At 38.6% G+C, this 16,020-nt stretch overlaps 2 protein-coding genes across 9 annotated transcripts in view; one reads left to right on the top strand and one right to left on the bottom strand.

The window, feature by feature from the left end:
• The window catches only part of CMSS1 (cms1 ribosomal small subunit homolog), a 392,074-nt gene that overhangs the window by 54,351 nt on the left and 321,703 nt on the right, over nucleotides 1-16,020 (top strand). The gene's annotated exons all lie outside the window — the stretch shown is intronic.
• FILIP1L (filamin A interacting protein 1 like) overlaps nucleotides 1-16,020 on the bottom strand; it is a 304,455-nt gene that overhangs the window by 47,098 nt on the left and 241,337 nt on the right. The window contains exon 1 of one of the 4 annotated variants that reach the window (XM_082460324.1): nucleotides 2,695-2,837. The exons of the other annotated variants lie outside the window; for them this stretch is intronic. The gene's annotated coding sequence lies outside the window, so the exon portion shown is untranslated. Of the gene's footprint in view, nucleotides 1-2,694; nucleotides 2,838-16,020 lie in introns of those variants that run through there. 4 annotated transcript variants of the gene reach the window in all.

Here is a 16,020-nt window from a genome sequence, read left to right as displayed (position 1 = left end):
TGCTGAATATGCAGAGTCTCTTCATCTTTAAATCCTTATTTAAACATAATTTACCGAAACTAAATCAGTTTATATTGAAGCTAAATTCACAGTCAAATGCAAATTAACTAAACTCTAAAAATCATTTAAAATTAATGATATGCCCAAGAGGATAAGGTGTGTTAGATTTTTCAAAGATAATGACTGGCTGTATGACTGGCTGTGTGGGTAACAGATCTCAGTTCTTGAAGCAGGTTGAGACCAATATTGCTTTACATCCTTTGATTATTACTTTACAATATCCAGTCTTTTATAAACGGTTCTCTTCCTGCCCCGCTTCCTTTTTCCCTTTAATAGGAGGCTGTATTTTTTTTTTTCTCTATTCACCTTGTAAAAGCATTCACTTTGCCCTGAAGCACTAGATATAGACAGAACATGACCTAAGAACAATTAATGGAATTTTGTTCTTCTCCCCCATTTTCACTTTTTTTACCTCAAAATCCATTTATTACCAGAGGCACTTTTTTGGAGGTAGCAGCGTTTTGAGAAAGCAGATTAATGGGAATTGCAAGTGGACTTGAAAATTGAGAAGCTCTAAGCTTATTTGTATTTTCATATTGACTGTTACTATAGACTCCATCACAACATTAGGAAAATATCACAGAAATACCAGGGCTTAACGGGTAAGGTTAATCACCATAGAAAGGTAAATGAATTTATTAATTATAAAATTAATATGTGCTTTATCTGGAGATGTAAAAATGCACATTCATTCAATCCAAAACATTTTTTCCATCATGTAAATTATCCCAAGGACTAAGAAATGCTCACTAAGAAAGCCCACTGTGAGATAATGTATCCACGATAAATCTTTTTTAACTTTCAATTTTAAAAGGGGTTTTAATGGGTGATTGTTCTTTGAACTATGCTTTAAGTTAATAGATGGAAAAAAGTGTGGACTGTTGAAGTGTGTGTCACTTACAATTTTGTTTTAAAATTGATGCTTGCCTGTTTTACAAAAATAAAATGCAGACTCTGGGAAACAGCTGTTAGGGCTTTGATAGAGGTTATGATTTTCAACAGTTGAGCTGTAGTTTATGGTACAGATGGTACTTTGGGTATAGCTGAAACAATAATTGATGGTTTCTGTTTCCCTCCTCCTCTATTAGATTCAAAAGAGTGGAATACCTTTTTCCCAAGACAGGAATTTTTTCAGTTTCCAATTACAGCCTATATCAAATAAACAACTTTTCTATTGCATAGTCTGTACTTCTCCACAGTAACCTGGGTGTTGCCCCCTCTCTTCTCATTATGGTAGGCTTCCTTAGATTTGAAATAATAGTTTTGAGGAAATGCTACTTCTCAGTACTAACCTGCAGTTTATAAAGCCTATCTCCAGGCCAAGTAACATATAATTTTTCTTTTAGAATACTAAAACCAAAGCCTTGCATTGCTTCAAACAAAATTAGCAAATGAAACAAAACTCCTGTGAAGCAAAAATGACAGGCACTAATGTCATATAGTTTAAAAAACTCAACCACAGGAATTACTAGAAATACAGATATATCCCGAATTTTGAGCAAGTAGAAAACTATGTTTCAAGTGATAAGTAAAACAGAGAGACTATTTTAAAAGGGAAATAATTCTTTCACACATTTTTTTTCTTAAGTTTGTTTTACAACATATGTTCAGACCAAATAAAGTTTGAGTGATAAATCATTTTTTCATCTCCTATTCCAGTGTTTTAAATTTGACATAGCATATTTTGTTTTTAATTCCTCTGCTGATTTTTATTCTGAAAAGTAAAGTAAAATATGTAGATTTTCGGCATCTGCCAGTGGTTCAATTATCATACTGTAAGGGTTCGTTTATAGCAATAGTCTATTCAGGGTTTAGACGTAACGAATTATGGTTCAAAACGCCACTGATTAACAGAATTCTTGTATAGGCTTTACCTTTTAAATTAGTATTTCTACATAATAAACTATTGTCCAACATGTTACTGTAGAGGAACTAGCTTTATCTTTAATTTGCATTGCAGTTTGTCATTTACCCACTGACTGGAGTTGAAGTAAAAAGAACTCAAAACTGTGCGTTACTTTCTTGTACTCATTAACATTTGCTTTTAAGACAGAATAGCGTTTGTAGGATTTTTTTGAAGCTTAAAAAGTGCTTTACTTTTTAAGTTAGATTCATCCTAATTACAAGATGTATTCCTAACAGGGGTTTTCTAGTCTTTTATATGAAGATTTACGAAAGAGGGAGGGCATTGGGGGGGGGGGGTTTAGAAATCCACTACCTTGTGGTAGTGTTCCGCAGTGTGCTCTTGTAAGACTTAAAGGAGTTTGAGTCCTAGGAGAGATAAGATCAGGAGATAGAGTTGTTGTAGTACAATATACTCTCCCCACCCTTTCCCCAAAGATTTCTCAATACAGGCAGGATACCATGTATAGCTTACTTGGAAGGCGTCTGTAATATATAGTCATCCCTCACCTCTCTACATTTAAAATTAAATCCCAAATCTGTTTCCTCTGTCGGAGAAAACTTTTCAAGTTTTGTGTGAGTTGGGAAAGGTTTTGAACCTAGAGTTCATTGGACGCGCTTTTCGAAACCTGTCCAGTTCGTGATGCTGATAACTTTAAAAGCCACCTACAGACTGCCTAGCTCTCAGACAGCAATCCCCTTGCTGGAGCTGAGCGGCTCTCCCGGGCTTACCTGAGTCGCCTGCGCCGGGGCCGGGCGGGGGCCGGGCGGGGGCCGCAGTCGCGCGGCGCTGCGAGTGGGCTGTGCGCGCTCCGGGAGTCGCCCGAACAATGCGAGCGGGGCGCCGAGCGCGCCCGGCCTATGGGCGTTACGTCACTGCGCTGCCTTATAAGGCGCTCCGCGTGTGCGGCGCGGGCGGCGGGGGCGCCGGTGACAGCCAGATCCGCGGCGGCGGCGCTGCATCGCGCCCCGGCTCCGCCGACGCTCGGACCGTGTGAACGCACCGTCGGTCCCGGCTCCCCGCGGAGGGGAATGGGCGGCGGGCCGGGGACGCTGGCGCCCTCCTGCCGGGCTAATCGAGTCATTGGGGGTCAGGGTTGATCCGCTTGTAACTTTTCTCCCTGTGGGGCTCTAAAGCTTCTGTTATTGCTTGGGATCCTTAAATACACATCATGTTATTCTTATTTATACTTTAGTAAATACGTTTTTGTTACATTTGTTTTTTGGTTGCTGGGGAAGAAGGCGGCAGAGGGAAGCCAGAAGTCTCAGTCTCTCTTTTTTTTTTTGGAGACATCTCCGGGAGTGATTTAGACTTCAAACCTTCTCTTTCCTCTTTGTAAAGAGTAGGGGTCCTCAGAGGATAGTATTTTATTTCCTGATGATGTAACTACCAAACAATTCTTCAAGTGGTGATGGGAAGGCCAGATGAAATCTTATTTTTTTCAGTGTTTTTCCTGAGAGAACCTCCTTGTTCCTCATTTCTGCATGCCTGTGTTTTAACGAAAGTAGTTAAAACTAATCAGTTTATATGGCGGGGAAAATATTTATTAAAGAAATTTAATGTTCTGTGCTGTACTTTCAAGACAAAGTATAAAAATAGAACTTTAGAACCAGGTTTAATTCATCTGTTCTTTTCTACAAGCACACAAAATAAAACAAAATAAAAAAGACCTGAGAAGAAAAAAGAAACTGACCAAATATGACTGAATTAAGCCTGTTACCCTTTACTAGGGGGGCAGATTTACTTGTGTAAATACTTTTTCTTGTAAATGAGAATTAGCCTCCTAATTGCTTTGCACATCAATAAGAGAAGTAATCTCTAAAGTCCTAGCCAACTATATGAATCTGCTAAGTAAATTAGAGACGTGGCTGCCTCATTTGTGAGTTTCAGATAAACTGAGTAGTTTAAATAACTTGAGTCTATTTAATTTTTTAAATTACATTAAAATAGGATTGCTTCCTATTATAATGTACATGTCTGTAGAATTATTGTTTCCATATGTTTTGTCAAACAGAAATAATGAAAATAGTCTGCCTGTTTCTTTTCTTTAGTGTGGAGTGGAGAAAGACTGGTTGCAGAGAATTTATAGTTAGCAAAAATGGCATGGAGAAAAGATGCAGGGCACAAAAATAGGCATGTATCATCTTTAATAAACTGTGGGCTCACTTTAACAGTTCTTCTAGATCACTCTACCTGTCTACTGAGAAGCGTATTAAACTAACCCCTGCTTTTTGTATATACTGTTTTAAGAGAAGTGAATGATTATACTCTTCAGCTGAACTTAAGTTTTAATATTTGATTTGCAGTTTCGTATTAACATTTTAGATGTTGGTTTGTTAAATACACTTATGAAGTGCATTTAAGTATTTTTAGTCTCCTATGCTTGCCTTGTACTGATTAAATATCCTTTGAGATTTTTATACTAGCTTTGATTTATTACAAATGAGATAAAATGACTGTTATGAAAGTTACATGAAGCATAAACACCTGAATCTCAGCTCCAAACTGGTAACATAAAGTACCTCTACCCAAAGCTAGCATTTTTGTAACTTGTTCTGCCTCCTTTCCCCTCTGAAGGATACAGAGGCTTCCTAACATTTGACACTACGTTTTATTTCTTTCTTATACTTTTGTACTCATGCTTTGCATTTATGTTCATGCTTTTGACTTCCCAGTTTCCCTGTAAAATATGTCAGTCTTATTTCCTCCTTTTCTTTAGCTGAAGTAACTGAAGACTAGAGAAGTTAAATGGCTACAAGACTTGTCTAGGGTTCTTGAAGCAAGAGAAAAGAAGATTAGTACTCCCACTTCCGAGTTCCTTGCCTGTGCTGTTACTCGCTGAAGCACTGGCCTCTGAAACAGCTATGACTCAGCGTTCCAGCTGAGGTCATGGTATGTGGCCACTCTCTTCAGGAATCAATAATAACTCTCATTTGTTGAGCTTTTAGTTCATACCAGTCACTGTGCTTAATGCTCTACATGCACTCCATCATTTAATCTGCGTAACACATTTTGAGGTGGTTTTATCCATACTTTTCAGATGATGAAACACATTTGGAAGGGTAAAATTGCTTGACCAAGGTCACACTGCTGGTAAAGTAATGAAAGCAAAAATTTGAACCAGTGTTATTATATATACAGCCTTAGTCTTGTCTTCTCTTAAGGATTTGCTCAGAATCTCTCAGAGGTGTTGCTAGTAAAGAAATATTCTGATTTAACTGAGAAGTTTGTGTCTTTATTTTCCAGACTGATGTTGAACTAGGAAAACTAAAACACACTCTTTGTAGGCCACACACCAGAGCCACCCTGACTGTGTGCTGAATAACCCTAGGGAGTGTTGTTTACATTGGAGACATTGTGGATTTGTATATTTACTAAGATAGTTTTCTTGAGGATGTTGGCAACATGTTCTAATAAAGTTAGAATATTATAAAAATTTTCCAACAGATGAAAGTCAGAGGTCTTGAAGAAGGGGAATCTTTATCTAACTGACACAAGGGCACCCTGGGTCTTGCTTGTATTGCACACTCCAGCCAGCCATTGGCATTGTGCTCCACTGGGCACATGAGTAGATTTTTATCTCCTTTCCTTTTCCTATCAACATTCTCTTTGCAATGCAATTTTTGTTCTCTTAGCTTCTGATATATATTTATTATGAAAAGAATAGAGTTATGACCATTGTGTCTCAGTCTTGGCTGAGAAGGTTTTACTTCCCTTTTTACTGAAAATTTTGCTATCCAGTTGCTATATGACTCTTCTCATTTTATAATCAGGAATTTCCTACAAATAAGTATACCTGCAAATAAAAGTCCTTTCTACAATTAGTAAGCTGAATTTATGATCTAAATCAGCAGTAGCTTTATCATTTGGAAATGGCACAAAGGAATTTTTCTACCAAGCTAATTGCTTTCTAATGCAGAAGAAGGGTTTGTAGGCGACAAGGCTGGAAACTAGGATGTATCCATTTGATTGAACGGTATGATGTCTCTTTTGTTAGATAGCCAAAAACAGTTGAATATCAGCAGTTTCCCATGGTTCAAGCTGTTGCCAGGAGGTTATTACAATGACCACATCAACCAATGTTAGTAGTAGTGTCCACAATTATTTAACTGTTTTAAAATAACATTAATGTGTTACTAAACATGTCAGAGCCAGTTTCTCTTTGTGAAGTGACTGCTCTTATTTTCTTTCTTGTCCTGTCTCCCTGCCTTTGTTTCTTCTTGTGACTGGTAAAGTCTTTTGGTCATCTGAATAAGTGCCAGAGAAGCAGTATTCATAATTAGCTGAACCTTTTCTAGAGCTGCCCACAATTTTCTCTATTGGTTCTTTCATCAGGTAAGTGGCAATGTGCATTGCTCTCTGGAAGCTCTGCTGCAAGCTTTGGGATGGTAACACTCACTTTGCATGTGACATTTTTGCTCCTTCGCCTCTAAAAGAGTATATGTGGAAACACTATAACATGCAAAGAAAAACAGCAATTCTTATTATGGGCGTGGTGCTGTTATGAGAAGCTGAACAGAGTGGGGATATAGATCCAGGATGGCATGGGGAGAGGCAGAATGCTGTGGTCCTGCATTGCATCAGCCTGCAGTTGGATTGGCCAGAGTGTGAGCCTTTGGTGCTAAGATATTCCTCCGGACAGAACATTCTAACATCTCACGCACAGACTTCTTGCAAAACGGCTTTGCCTCTGAGCATTGGGCAAGCCTGCCGTAGATGTGGTACTGATCGCTTCTCTGCTTCTACACAATTTTGGAGGAAGGCTAAAGAGACTGAGCACCACAGGTGGGCAACTGTGGAACGTAGAACCAAAAGGAAAGTCTGAGGGTGAAAGCAGCTTCTCTCCATGCCAGGGACAATCAGTTTTCTAACCTACCTCTTCCTTTCACTCTTCTTTCTGTTCCCCAGGTGATATCTGCCTCGCTCTGTACACATAAATGCCTGCATGAAATATACCACATCCCCAGGCAGCACAGCACTTACACTGTGCACCGAGAGCTTAACCAGCAGTTAATGGGCTGCAGTGAATTTGAATTTACATACAGACTGTCTCACTCTTACCTGCAGCCCAGATCTCCTGTCCCAGGCCTCCATAGTCCTTGACGTTTCCAGAGGCTCCTCAACTATTCCTATTCTTATGCTAGCTGACTTTGATTTTAGAAAGGTACCAATCCCCTTGAGAGTTAACTTGGGCTGATAGCAGCAGTGTCAGTGGTAATGTTAGGGAATGGGAAGCCCTTTATTAACATTAAAATGAATGCTATTTTGTGGCTTTAAAAATTAACTTAAAAATAGTTCAGTGCCCATGTCATAATTTGGAAAATGCAGAAAAGTCAAAAAGACATTTTACAACTAGTTCTACCACATGAATACTGCCAACTATTAACAATTCCATGTACTGTGTTTCCTTTTGGTCTTTTTCTAAGCATTTGTAAAGCATAATTATTTTCATACTTTGGGCCATAATTGTGTATTGTTTCTTACTTTTTACCTTTTTATATTATTTTAATTATGTTCCTGGCTTTTCTACAGACATTGGGTCATTTAAAAACATATATTTGCATATTTTCCCTAGAAATGGTGGTCATAAAGCCAACCACTGACATCACCATGGTTTTTCTTTAACAAGTGAAACAAGGAAGTCCATATTTAATGGAGACTCTTCTGTTGATCAGAGACCTCCTATTCTTGGTTTACGTGGGATGCTATGAGTTGACTATGGGACTCTAGTGAGCATGCCAGTAGGTGAGCAGAATGACTTGGGGAGAATGAAGGATTGATAATATGACGCCACCATAAGATTATTAAATGGGAAGCAGGAAAAGCCTGCTATTTAGGTCCAGTCCATTTGCTTATTTATTCCTGCAAACATTTTGTGTTTCCTTGGTAACTAATAATAGTTTTGTGAAATTGTTGAACTCACAAGTATTGCTGCAAGAGTAAAAAAAAATCCTCGAATCACAGAAATTAGATGGAAAAGACCTATTAGGTCATCTTCTTTGTCCCTTGCCAGTACAGATTGTTCTTAATACTTTGTTCAATCTATTTTTTTAAAGGGACCTTGTAAACTAGTTGGTACTCCATGTCTTTTTTAAGTAATGCGTTTTAAAAGAAACTACTCTGACAGCTTTTTCTGTATAGTTGTGAAGCTTGATTTCAGGCTAAATATTTTTGGAGGAAGACCTATGGTTTCAAAGTACAATTGGGGACTTCCCTGGTGGCGCAGTGGTTAAGAATCCACCTGCCAATGCAGTCGACACGGGTTCAATCCCTGGTCCGGGAAGATCCCACAAGCTGCGGAGCAACTAAGCCCATGCGCCACAACTACTGAGCCTGCGCTGTAGAGCCCGCGAGCCACAGCTGCTGAGCCCACATGTCACAACTACTGAAGCCTGCATGCCTAGAGCCCGTGCTCTGCAACAAGAGAAACCACAGCAATGAGAAGCCTGCGCACCACAACGAAGAGTAGCCCCCGCTTGCTGCCACTAGAGAAAGCCCGCACACAGCGACAAAGACCCAACGCAGCCAAAAATAAAATAAATAAATAAATAAAGTACAGTTGAACGGGTTTTTTAGTTGGAAGTCATTGGAACAGTTTAGGATGTTATTGGAATAGTTGGCCAACTAAGGGTGAAACAGATGGGTGAGTTGAATTTATGTTTTCTTTTATCATTGGAAACTCAAATATAACAATGCATGAGGATAAACTTTTAATCATATAAACTCATTGAAAAGGATCTAGAAGGCCTAAGGAAATAAAGCATTTAGGAAATAAAAAAAAAAGTGAGAGTAAAATGGTTCATTCTAAGGTTATTTTTATGAAAGAGACATTTTATGCTCTTCCCTCCTGTCCCTGATTCTGCTTTGTCCATTATTTATAGTTGATTATTACTTGATGTGAAGGTGGCTTCTAGTTGTAAAATCCTTTCCCTCAGTCAGGCAACTTCTTCCAAACCCCAGAAGGATAGAATAAAACTATCTCACAGAGCAGTCAGTGGTGGTGTTATAGACTAAATGCTTCACTTCCCTACATTAGGGCTAAAGATGTCTCCACTGGGAAAAATGACGAACAAATTAAGAAATAAGAAATGTGCTTTGAGTTTCATTATGAAGGATAATCATTTCATAAAATCACATTTTATGGTGTAAAAGGCCTTAAAAAACATCTACTCTGCTTATTACCACTCTTTGTTCTCCCTTTTTAAGTAGATGAGATAATTGGATCTCGGAGAGGTTAAAAGGACTTGCCCCAAGGTCAAACAGTAAATTGCTGATCCAGCCACTATGTTTTATGGGTCTGCATGTCTCTGCTGGGAAACATGAAAAATCAAAAATGGCTAATTAAACAATGTGATTAGAACTGTCAAAAAGAATGTGTCTGAAATCCTAATTGATATTAGTGTAATGTACCTAGGTTTATACTAACTACGGAACTAATTTGGAACATTAATGAGCAAGTTATCCACTTTATGGATTAAAAATGCAATATTTTTGTTGCATTTCTTTTATTTTTTAAGATTTATTTATTTATTTATTTATTTATTTATTTTTTTGGCTGCATTGGGTCTTAGTTGCTGTGCGCAGGCTTTCTTTTTAGTTGCAGCGAGCTCGGGCTACTCTTCGTTGCGGTGCGCAGGCCTCTCATTAAGGTGGCTTCTCTTGTTGCGAAGTACGGGCTCTAGGTGCGCGGGCTTCAGTAGTTGTGGCACATGGTCTCAGTAGTTGTGGCTCGCGGGCTCTAGAGCGCAGGCTCAGTAGTTATGGCGCACAGGCTTAGTTGCTCCGCGGCATGTGGGATCTTCCTGGACCAGGGCTTGAACCCATGTCCCCTGTGTTGGCAGGCGGATTCTTAACCACTGCACCACCAGGGAAGCCCTGTTGCATTTCTTTTAAGTTAAAGATCTGTATATTGCTGGAAATCAACTCAAGCCACCAAGATTGGTAATGGGTTGACAACTCTGGTCAAAAATTTAATGGAGAGATCTGAGCTTTTAATATTAATTCTGTTATTTAACACCATTGTCTTGCGTGCTTGCCAATTGGTTATTCTGTATATGAGAAATCCTTTTATAATTTATGCCACTAGGCATCCAATTTACATCATAAAATACAGGTTCAGGAGGGAGGTCAAAAGTCTTGTGTTCACCCTTAAATTGAAATCTCTCGAGTGAGAATTTCAACCTTCTGGGAGTTGGTGCATACACAGTCAAGTTGTCATTAGTCAGAGCCGAAGAGCTCCAGCGATTTGTTACTTCCTCAACAAGTCCATTCCATTCCGAACTAAAAATTGGCTTCCTCTGACTTCCACTGACATTCCTGATCTTTCTGTGGAGCCATATTGAACAAATACATTGCTTTGACATGACAGTTTTTTAAATATTTGAAGACAGTTTGTCCTCAATCATCAGCTGTTCCTATTTGATATAATTTGAGTCCTTTCACACCCTGTGTCTAATGGTTTGGTGCTCAGAATGGACAAGTTACTTCCGAGTATAGTTACTTCCCCTTTATAGAATTATAGACTCTCTCTGTATGTGTGTGTGTGCGTGTGCGTGTGTAAACCTAAATTTTCTTAGCATTTTAGGCAACCACATCAAACTACTGTGTCATTGAGCTTACTGATAACCAGCCTCCTAATGAACAACCACACACCTAAGTATTTTCCTCATGCACTGCTCCCATGATAATCTGGGTTAATCACTTCTGTCCTGTGTTGGTTTTGTTTATATTATACCTTTGTTACAATAACAACAATAATATATAACACATTTATTGTTTAATGGATGCCATGAACTGTATGCTTTACATATAATATCAACTTTGATCCACATAATGACCCTGTGGGATAGATAACTGAGGAACAGAGAGGTGAAGTAACCTGTACAAGATCACAGAGGAAGTGAAGAGTGGCACCAGGGTTTGAATTGCAGACTGACTTCAGCAACCTCTGGTAGAAATCACACTCAATGTCTTGTAGTAAAATTTGGTCTTGGGGGTAAACAGTACTAAGCCTGGAGTCATAGAACTTTGTATCTCTCCTATCTGCCACCTAGTTCATTATGCTTCCACCATGGGATAGGAGAGTGAGAATGGATCTTGGAGATCACCTGGTCAGCTTCCCTCATCTTATAACTGAATAACTGAAACTGAAACTCAAGCTGTGCAGTAGCCTGTTCAGGGACACGCAGGTGGGGCAGAGCTCAGGCCAGTGTGTGGTGCCTTTTCTGCTGCAGAACTCTGAAGTGTTTCGGCTTTGTACAGTTTCTTCTCTCTCTCTTTTCTCTTCTCCTCCCTCCCTTCCCTCTTCTCTTTCCTCCTTCTTGTCTTCTCTCCCTCTCTAATTATTTACGGAACTATAAGCATCAAAACAACAGTAACAGTAATAGAAATCACATTGAAAGGATCACTTAAAAATCCTACCATACTGTGTTTTAAACTGTTTTCATTTATTGCTAACTTCTGAATCTGTATGTTCTTCAACTTTATCTTTTCAGATTATGACATAGATTTAAGAATCCTATCAAGTATATTCTTAAAATCCCTCTGACTTAAGTTTCATGGTTCAAAGAAGATTTAAGGAGTGGGAAGGGAAGGGAAAAGAATTGCTGTCATTTATTGAGAGCCTAATATGTGGTGATTATTCTGCGCAGCCCTCTACCTTGATCTTTCAAACCTCCTTCCCTTTCTATGAGATTCTATATGAGGACAAGCACAATGCCCTGCACAGAGTGGGCATTCCACAAACCTGCTGAATGAGGAAATGACTGCAAAGAAGTGCTTTGGATCCAGCAAGAAAAAGAGATGATGATCATGTACACACTACTCCCACTCATTGACTGTTAGCTTTTGGTCCATTTTATGTGCCATTTATTTCATATCCATGGAGGCAAGTGTGTGTGCAGGATACTATGGGATCATATTTGCAGTGATAGATTTTGGCCTTGTACTTTTAAATCAACATGATACTGATTAAGTCTTGATGTGGAAACTATTCTTTCTTCCATTTAATCAAGTTCCTTTAATTTCCTTGATCACAAATATTATTTGCTAGGAAATATTCCCCATGGGGGTGTATTTAATCATGCAAGTAGGGAAAAGTCTGTCACGATAGTGCTCTGACAGCCTGAGGACTTGAGGAGTAAAAACTGCAGGGGCAGAGTTTCCTCCTAACACTTGCCTCTTGGCAAAACATAACTTAAAATAGAGCTGGTTTCTTTTTAAATATAATCAATTCTAATGAAGACTGATCCAGTTTAGTTTTGAAACACGTAGAATCAATTTTCAGTTACCATGAATAGCTCCTGCCCTAGTGATGCCAGAATGTCCATGTTCTAGCTCACGTATTCACACTGGGAATCTGGAGAGTCACTGGTGTCGACTCTGAGTGACCTCAAATTTGGACTGTGAGATTTATCTCCAAGTGCTGATATACTCTGATAAGATTGACAGAAATGATAAGTTTATAATAAGATTGCTTATTTGTCTCATTACTAGTCTATGCCACTTAGAGTGTGCTATAAATTAATTTTCAAAACCTATGAATAGCTCAATTATATTTCATTACCTTACCTTTCAATACAGAAATTCAAAGTTCTTTGCTAAATGCAAGTATTTAAAATTAGCACGGGACTTCCCTGGTGGCTCAGTGGTTAAGAATCTGCCTGCCAATGCAGGGGACACGGGTTCGATCCCTGGTCCAGGAAGATCCCACATGCCACGGAGCAACTAAGCCCGTGCGCCACAACTACTGAGCCTGTGCACCACAACTACTAAAGCCCGCACACCTAGAGCCCATGCTCCGCAACAAGAGAAGCCACTGCAATGAGAAGCCCGCACACCGCAATGAAGAGTAGCCCCTGCTTACCGCAACTAGAGGAAGCCTGCGTGCAGTAACGAAGACCCAATGCAGACAAAAATAAAATAAATAAATGATTTTTTAAGTAAATAAATAAAATTAGCATGAGTTCATAAACTTACATTGGCATTTCATTTCCTTTTTTTAGTATATCAGTAGACTCAAAATATGAAAATGGCTAAGGTGTTGCTTCACCTCTGATAGGTGCTGACTGACTTTTGGTTAAAATCAGACTCTTTCCATCTATCCATCCATCCATCCATCCATCCATCCATCCATCCATCCATCCTCTAACTATGGCTGTTGTTTGCTGAAACCTTGTGGAACATATGTCTAACTCTCTTCCTCTTTCTTCCCTCCTCTTTGCTCATAACCACACACACACACACACACACACACACACACACACACACACACACTACACGCTATACAAGTACACATTCAGGCTTTTATGTATGCTCACTAACAACTACAAGGGGAAATGAAGAATAATAAGATTCAAATTTTTAGATCAGGAATGGAAATCTACTTCCCAAAGGCTATATGTGTTATCTTTTTGTCCAGTCATTGTGACCTTCAACAAGTAATAGCACTTTTTGTGAATGAGGATTATCATCAGTCATTTATGCCAATATGTTAGTAGCAAGATGGATGGGAGGGGGATCGGCAGCTGATGCATGGCTTTCGCATGTACAACATTGAAGAATTTTTATGCTCCTGATGGGATGAAAGGGCCTGTGTTCTCCAATTAGGTAGTGCCAGTGAGAAAATATGATGAAAACTCTTGAAAAAAATTAACCTTTGTTCATGATACTTGCTCAGTGGAATGGAATTGAGCGAATGAAAAAGATATTACATTTTCCCTTCTTAATTGAAGGAGGTGGGATATCAAAGGGAATACTGTTGGTGGGAGGGCTCTTGTGATGACTTATAGGCATACAGAAGTTAGGCCTAGTCTGCATCGGCCATGTTCTTTTAAGAAGCACTCAACCTATATTTGTTGAGCACCTTCTGTGAGTATTTATCACTGTGCTGAGTTCATGGTGACGGGGGTAGAGAGTATAAAGCATGACCCTGCCCAGATTTTGATGGGTAGATAGAAGAAACAAACAAAAGCCAAAAACCAATTAATATTAAATTGGGATGCTGAGTTTGGTGAAGTAAGAATTTTTACAAAAGGATCAATTAGACTTAGAAATATCTGGGCGGTCTTCATAACAGAAGATAAGGTTCATCTGGACCTTGAAAGGTGAGTATGTAATTCCAGGAAGGAGAATGGCAGAGCAGAGGGACCCTGGATTGACTGTAGTCACTGACTGGCTCTTGTTGAGCAGTATGGGGCCCCTGCAGACAGTTGTACAAGTGGTATACATTGCAGCCCCGGAGGAGAGAGTGGTCGCAAAGGGTGGGGCCAGACTATAAATGGGTCTTAAAATTCAAGCAGTGGGGTTTGGGTTTTAACTTAATGTTGTAGACAGTAGGATGCCATTGGTGGCTTTTGAGCAGTTGAGTAATATACTGAAAGCAGTCTTAAGTGGCTTTGTTGGAAAGTTTCTTTTCAATTGCATATTGAGCTGCAATATCCATAAAGTAGAATTAGGAGTACTCCAGCCTTGTTATACATTCATATATTAATGCTTCTTTTAGGTATAATCCTTGGACAAGTGAGGGTGTGGAGTAGCCTCTAGTGAAAAGCTTTAAAGGTCTTTTCTGAGAATCAAAATAAAATAGATGTATAATGTTTTACTTAAGTAGGAGAATTTCTTTTAGTTTTATTAAAAGAATGCTCAAAGAATGGCTCTCTTGAGCCATTTACTTGATAAGTAATTATGATTTATCAAAGCTTCTCCCCAGAGAAAAAGTTGGTAGCTGGGTAAAGATCTCCCAAGGCTGCTTATATCATACACACAAACTCTGAATATGAATGAATGACTTGCCGAATGAATGAATGAATTGGTTTGTTTGCTTGTTTGTTCGTTTTGATGATGTCCTTTGCAGAGCTACCTGTTTGATCCATTACTGACACTGGAATGAGCTTCTTTATGTTTTAGGTTCACCTTCTTAACTACTTAGCTATTGGCAATTTTATTTACTGATTGTGGAAGGTGAGGTTGAGAAGAGAATCTTCTCAGAATGCTTTTTGTTGAGACAGACACTTTTATCTTCACTTTTCATCTTCCAGGGAAAAGAAATTCTGTGATTGTCTTCATTGGGTCAGTTCTGAGATTTCATAAATTTCAGCACAAAAAGTAGCTTTGCTAAGAACTTTAGTTTGTTTCTTTTTTCCCCGTGATTTTATTGGGCTTTGATCCCTCTCTTTGGCTCATGAGTTATTTAAAGTTGTGCTTCTTAATTTTTAAGCATATATTTTGGAGCAGGAGGGAGAGATCTTTTTGTCACTGATGACATTACAGTGAGAAAATATGGTCAGTTGTTATCTGCCTTTCGAAGTTTGTTATGATTTGCTTTATGGTCCCACTGTGTTTAGTTTTTGTACAAGTTCCCTATCTGCTTAAAGAGAATGTATATTCTGTAGGAGTTAAGAACATCATCCTCACTACAAATAAACCTTGCTTATTATGTTGTTAAAATCTTCTATAAACTTGCTGAGTTTTGTCTGCTTGATTTATTAATGTCTTAAGAGGTGTGTTAGACTCTTCCACTGTGGTGGTGGATTAGTCTGTCCTTGTGTTTCTGTCAATTCTTGCTATAGTTATTAGAGACCATACTTTTATGTGCATGTAAGTTCAAACTATTCCAACAAAATGGAATCTCTTCACATTATATAGTGACTCTTTAGAGATGCTTTCCACCTTAAGGTCCCTTTTGTCTCATATTAACATAGCTGTATAACCTTTCTTTTGGTTAGTGGTTGCTTGATGATGTCTCTTTTCCAAACTTTTACTTTCAGTTTTGCTATATTCTTATGTTTGAGTCACTTATGAACAGCATACAGTTGGGAATTATTATTATTGTTAGAATTGTTTTAATCCAGTCTGACAATCTTTGTCTTTTAATGTGAATATTTAGTCTATGTTACAGTGATTATTGATGTATTTGATTTTACTTTTGTCATCTTATTTGATGGTTGTGTTTTTTACCACCTTTTTTGCTGTTGTTTTATCTCGTTTCTTGGCTTCTTTTGGATTTTATTTTTATTCATTTTCACCCTCTCTACTTTGGAAGTTATATACTATTTCTA

The sequence above is a fragment of the Balaenoptera physalus genome, assembly GCF_965194825.1.
Source record: "Balaenoptera physalus genome assembly, chromosome: 4".
Classification (NCBI taxonomy): domain Eukaryota; kingdom Metazoa; phylum Chordata; class Mammalia; order Artiodactyla; family Balaenopteridae; genus Balaenoptera; species Balaenoptera physalus.
This window is presented reverse-complemented; position numbering and strand designations above follow the sequence as displayed.